This window comes from Athene cunicularia (genome assembly GCF_003259725.1).
Source record: "Athene cunicularia isolate RWA chromosome Z unlocalized genomic scaffold, athCun1 chrZ_part1, whole genome shotgun sequence".
Classification (NCBI taxonomy): Eukaryota; Metazoa; Chordata; class Aves; order Strigiformes; family Strigidae; genus Athene; species Athene cunicularia.
In genome coordinates, this window is record NW_020799142.1 from 26,637,971 (window position 1) to 26,644,218 (window position 6,248).

Sequence of the window (6,248 nt, forward strand, 5' to 3'; positions counted from 1 at the left end):
GAATTGTGATGGAGACTCCCATCACCATCAGAAAGTGACCCGCTCCCCTGTCCAGTGGATTAATTTCCCCATGCAAGGTTTGTCCTGTGCCAATATCCAAGTAAATTAATTTGTTGGGTTGCTTTTTTCCTTTAACACTCTGAGTGTCTGTGCAACGCTTGAGAGGCACAGCACCAACAGGGCTTTTCTGCTGTGCCACCTATGGTCCCACACAGATCCCCTGGCTGGTTGCCTTTTGCAGATGCTGAACTCACAACCCTTAGCCTTTTCCCTAATTCTCCTGACACATCACAGACACAGCCTTGCTAACCCATTGCCCAGCTGAATCCTTGCTGTGACTCCATATGTCTCTAAAGTCACGAGGTTCAGATCCAGTCTCTCCAGGCACTGTTCGTATCTGATCTGGTTTCAAGGGTGACCTGCATCTCCTAAGGTCTTTGCAGAGATGTGCTCAGCCCCTCTAAGGCTGAGGCAGAGGGTGTAATGACAAAAAAAAAAAATAATGAACACTAATAATTATCAGCATCCCTATTAGCCAGCAGCAGTGGCAGCCAGCCACCGGGAGCTGGGGGAGGAGAGCCGGCATCCCCACGGCATCAGTGTCTTGGTGGGCACACCGCTGGCCCTCACCCTGCCCAGACCTGTACCTGTTTGACTACTGCTGAGGGCAGCCCTGGGACACACATGGAGACACCTTACCCTCCTTTTCCTGGCTCCAGGATGGCATTTCACCACTGCAGTCACTGGACTGGAGCTGTGGAAACCTGTGCCGTCTTGTCTGCTTGAGAGCTGCACTCTCCTGATGGGCTGCTAACAGCCAAGGGATGAGGAGGAAGTGGAGAAGTCAGGTTAATATCATTTTCCTTGTTATTATCTCTCAGCTTCTCCCCAGCAATTTGCTCAAACTTCTGTAAAACTCCTTGCCAAACAAGCCTCTGCCCAAATAGGCCTCCATGTCCGCAGGACTCTATTTATAACCAAGATCCCATTTAGCAGATAAGCCAAGGGAATTCAAGCAGGATTTAAGCTAAGCAGTTATCTGTGACCGGCGGCCACAGTGTACATCATATTAGATTTACTGGGGATGTGGAAGGCAGAGGGACAGGAGAGTAAACAGCCTCCGGAGCAGCTGGCCAGAAACCTGAGGGATGCAATCGCTGCTGGCACAGATGTGGCTCTGGGAGACTTTAGGATCAGCCAAAGAACAGGGAGCAAAACCCTTTCCCTGGGATGTAGGGAGCCTCCTGCACACCCCACAATCCCGCAGGTATCAGCATCACTTCTCCTCTCCTCCTCCAGCTTCACACCACCACCCCAGGCATATATTGCTTGCAAGGGTTTCACTTGTCTTCCCAGCTAGATATTACGGTCTAAGACGATACACTTAACAGGGTTGTGAAATCTGCCATAAAGTTTACTGCCCTACATCAATATAATGCCCTGCAAAGTTAATACGGAGATACCTATTTTATAACAAGGACAAATAAAAACATCTCCCATTAGCACCCGGCATTAGGAGTTGCATTTCTGATGGCCAGATGCTGCAATGAAATGGGTGGAGAATATTAATACGCGTATGTATAAAGCTACGCAAATGTACATACCCATATATATATACCTATATAAAAATGAGAGACTATTGGATTTGCTCAGATATTCTGCAGTGTTCAGAGGGCTTTATTTCCACGCTGCAGGAGAGATTGGCTGCAGATCCAGAGGCACTTCTCTGCTATTACACCATGTCAATTTTTCATCATCTCAGAGGCCCTTGTCATGGAAAAATGGATAACTTTAAATTGATCCAAGGTCAGAGTTAAACACCTGGATGTAAATGCGGCAGGGAATAAAAAGCAAAGAGGAATCGGTTACATCCCATGCAAAGCAATGGCATTGGGGTCAGTCATTCAGGATCCCGAATCTTGGAACTCCTCTGGCTTCTCTGGGGAAGCAGGTGGCTCCTAGAAGGAAAAATACCCTCAGTATCTGTGGGCATTTCCACACCAAAATGGCAGTGGGATAGAGCCCTGTGCCCCACAGCTGTGTCTGTACTGACATCCATAGGGTGCAGCTGGGAGGCTGAGCATCCCTGGAATGAAAGGGGGCTGGTGGCTGCAAACGCAGCAGCACTGAGCTGAACCCAGCCCTTGCAGTCCCAGCCCTTCATCAACCCCCAGCCAGGCTCTGGCCAAGTGCCAGCTCCAGCCAGCACAACCAGTCTGCATGCCCTCAGCTCCCCTCTGCCTCTTTTCTGGCCACACTTGTTACTTGAAGGTGAAGATTTTGGCAGCCACACTCCTGATTTCTCCACTTCCAGCCCCAGCATGGTTTCTTTACTGTTCAGTTTGGCCACAGTTCTTGTTGGGAGGAATAATAAGTTTTCACAGGGTCTGTCCCAGTTTCCTCCCCAGAGGACAACAGCTGGCCCAATAGACGCCTGGAAGGATCTGGGTGAGAGCTATGGGGCTGTTTGTCACCCCCAGAGAGTGGACAAGTGCACCCCAGCTTCCCAGTCCACCCATGCTCCTCTCTGCCCATGTACACCCACAGCATCACCCTCATCCCTGATAAACTTTTCAGTCTTGCAAGCTTTGGGGTGAATCCCAAAGACACACCAGCAGCTGGCAGAGGAGGTGTCATCTACATCCCCCTCTCTGCTTTTTCTCACCTCTTGCTCACCCTCTTCACCATCTTCATTCATGTCCCCAGATGCCAGGGCAGCAGTGGGGATGCACTGAGTCCAGCCCCCTTAGTTGCAGCAGTGTCCTGGAGGGTTGCAGCAATGTCCTGGAGTGCAGTGGTCTAGCTGAAATCCAATTCCCCTTTGCCCAGGGATTCAACCCCAGGCAGTGGCAAGCCCTCTGTCTCTGCCTTCCTCCCTGGCATGTCCCATGTCCCATGCCCAGCCTCCTGCTGCCACGTCTCTCCCTGCCCTCTCCCTCCAGACACCATCACTTCAGCTTGTCCCTTCAAAACAGGCAGTATTATAGATACAATATTTTTTTGTTCCTATTGTAAAGTGCTGAAAGATGTGAAATGAAAGGTATTAAATACAATTAGAGTGGAAAGACTGTGTCAACTAGACTTGCAGGACTGATAAGAGGTTTTGCCTGTTTTCCCTTCCTATGATAGTCTGCACATGGCATGGCCTGGAGAGCATGAAAAGGGAAATGAGCACCAATGATGCCAACACTGCTTGGGTTCAGCTCAGCAAACATGAAAAGAAAGGTCTCATGATGGGACGAGCCCCCACCGAAAGCCTGAGCAATGGATAATGTCAACCTGCAGCCAAATAAAACATTAAAAGCCTCCGATAAGAAAAGGCTGGGAGGAATTAGTTATACATCACCACCACCTGCTGGGTACTGCAGGAAGGATCTCCAGCTGCTGCCACCCTACCAGTCAAGGTCACCCCCAAAAGTGTGCAGCAACCCCCCAAAAGCAGCTACCTACCTCTCCAGCAGGTATTGCAATTCAAGGAGAGCAATCCTTCTTCAGCAGCCCACAAGCACTGGGATTTTAAAAGCATATGTGAAGCCAATCTTTTTTTGTTACTACATCAATCCCAGGCAAAATAACAGACGGCTAGTGGAGGATGGGATTAATAAATAGTTAAAGAAAGGTAAAATAATTAGGGTCCTGCTCGTGGGGCATATGGAGAATGGGGCTTGTCAGAGCAGCTTGCTCTAATTTTTCGTGGAGATTACAAATTTGGTGGAGAGAGATAATAGCGTTGCTGTAATGTACTTAGGCTCTTGTAAGCCATTTGATCTGCCCCTGCCTGACACTCTGATTAATAAACCAGAGCTATAGCGAATCGACATGGCACACGAGATGTGTGGAAAAGCAGCAAATGAGGGCACCCAAATGGGATTAAAGAAGGGGAGCTGCCTCCAAGAGAGCGTTTCCTGGGGCATCCCCATATCCCATCCATCACATGTGCACATGGGATGCAGGCAAGAAGATGCAACCCTTCTGCAAGTGTGGGCTGCCACAGTAGGGCAGGTGCCCTGGCCAGGGGTAGCAGCTCTGCAGAGCATCTGGATGTTCAGCTCAGCCCTTGGGCTGTTAGAGCTGAAAAGCTTATTGCAACCCTGGATGTAAGGCAGGATCATGCCAGAGCAGAGGCAGACTCTCCTTCTCCAGCCCCAGTGAGAGTGCATTGCCAAGACCCCAAGACTGGGATTTGGGGGATATGTGATGTGAGACCCTCCCAGGAAGAGCACATTGGATCACAACCAGCAGGTCTCCGTCCCCACTGCCCCTTCATAAACCCATAGCCTCTCACCTCAGAGGGTCTCGAGCTGTAATTAGTAGTAACTATATTAAGACCTTACTGGTGAGCTGCCCTCCTTCCTTAGAGAGTTGCAGAGTGTGATAAAGGCATGATAGATGCTAAAGGGCTGATAAGGAGGAACTGGGGAGTGTGGTGCCAGAGATCTGAGCTGTCCCATCTCACCTCATCTCCCTTGTTTCCTCACAGCACTGGGCCTAGCCCATCAGCATCCCCAGGGAGCTACTGCACTGGAGCTATCCTCACCACCTTTATCATTAGCCCCCAGATCCTGGCACTGAATCTGGCATGCCACCCAAGCATCCTCCTCACACCACTGGAGAAATGCCCAAGTCAGGCTCTCTCCCTCCACAGCTCCCACGGCCCTTCCTCTCCTGCCCTTTCCCTTGGGAACAGCCAGGCACTTTGGACAGAAATGCTTTTTCATCCAGAAAATGCCAGTTCATCAAAACACTTCCTAAGAAAAGGTCACTTCAGAGGAATTTCTCATTCCAAAAACCTTCTGGGGAACAAAAAAAAAAAAAAAAAAAAAAAAAAAAAATTAACTATCCTGTTTCAACAGCTTTAAATGAAAAATAATTCTTACACACACACACACACACACACACACAGAGGTGCCAAAGGACTTTTCATTTGGAAATGGAAGATCGTTATCATCCTCAAAAAAAAAATCAAATAGAAAAGGGTGAAATCAAAAGAAAATCTCTGGAAAACGTTAGTGAAACACTTGGCTAATCCAATGCAGCAAGAGGGAGCTGGTCTGCACTCTGCCAGGTTCCCTGGGGGTGGCTGTCATCCCATGCTGGGGCAGGACAGGACTCCCAAGTCTTGACAAACATCCTAGGACAGTATAGCTGATTCTCATGCCTCATCCAAGCACAGGCTTTCAGGACACAGGGACATGGCCAAACATCTTTCAATCCATGCACTTGCCAGGAGCAGAGACCCCAACAACTCATGACATGTCAGAGCAGCAGAATTTCATTGGCCAAAACTGGTGATGGAGCCAAGGGACTCCCAGAGGAACGGGTCTTGCCAGGGGTGCAAAGCAGCATGGATGTTGAGGTGGGAAGTGAGAGCTGGTGTCTCTGTTCCAGCCTGCTCACACGTGCTCACAGCCCCTTGACATCGTCCCCAGCACTCAGCTGTTACAGTTTAGGCTGCGTGGAGAGTGGGAATGCCAGCAATCAGGCATCCAGAAGGGGATCCAGGCCCGGTTCAATATTGAAAGAAGGGCTTTGAAAGGAGTATGCTTATTTTCCCGTTTCGTCCTTTGCCAAGAAAACCGAGGGGATGGAGGAAGGAGTGAAAGGGTGGGGGGGAACAGTGGAAAAAATGTCTTGGCTGGGCCCTCTCTGCCTTTTATCTCATGGGCAGCCTGCCGAGACAGGGTCTTCCCCCCGCTGAGCCCGCTGGCAGATCAACTGAAAGGAGAGAAGAATTATAACCACCACCACCACCACCCCACCCCCCGACTGAAAAGGAGCTGTGCTGCCCATCAGCAAAACCAGAAAGCAAACACTCAATCTCCTGGCTCCATTTGCATGGCTTTTTATTTTCCATGATCATTATTGCAACTGGGTAGTGAGGCAGCAAGGCAATTGCTAGTAATCCCTGTTGAGACTTCTCAGTCTTGAGTTACTCACTGACGGGCGTCTTTCATTCCTTCTTTCTTTAGATTGGTTGCAGGATGTTGAGGGTGTCAACAGAGCAAGCAAGAAAGTGAGTGAGCACTTCTTTATAATCTTGATTTTTAATTGAACTGCTTCCAGTATTTACCTTTCTGTATCTCCAGGGCTGCCTGGTTCTTCAGGCACTTCCAGTGAGAGTGGTGCTGGCAAACAGTCTTTGGCTTACTACAGAAGATTGTATTTATGACTTACTGAGCTGTGCAAAAGCTACTGTTTAACTGTATAGTTAGATCATATGCAAAGCTCATATTTGGAAAAAAAAAAAA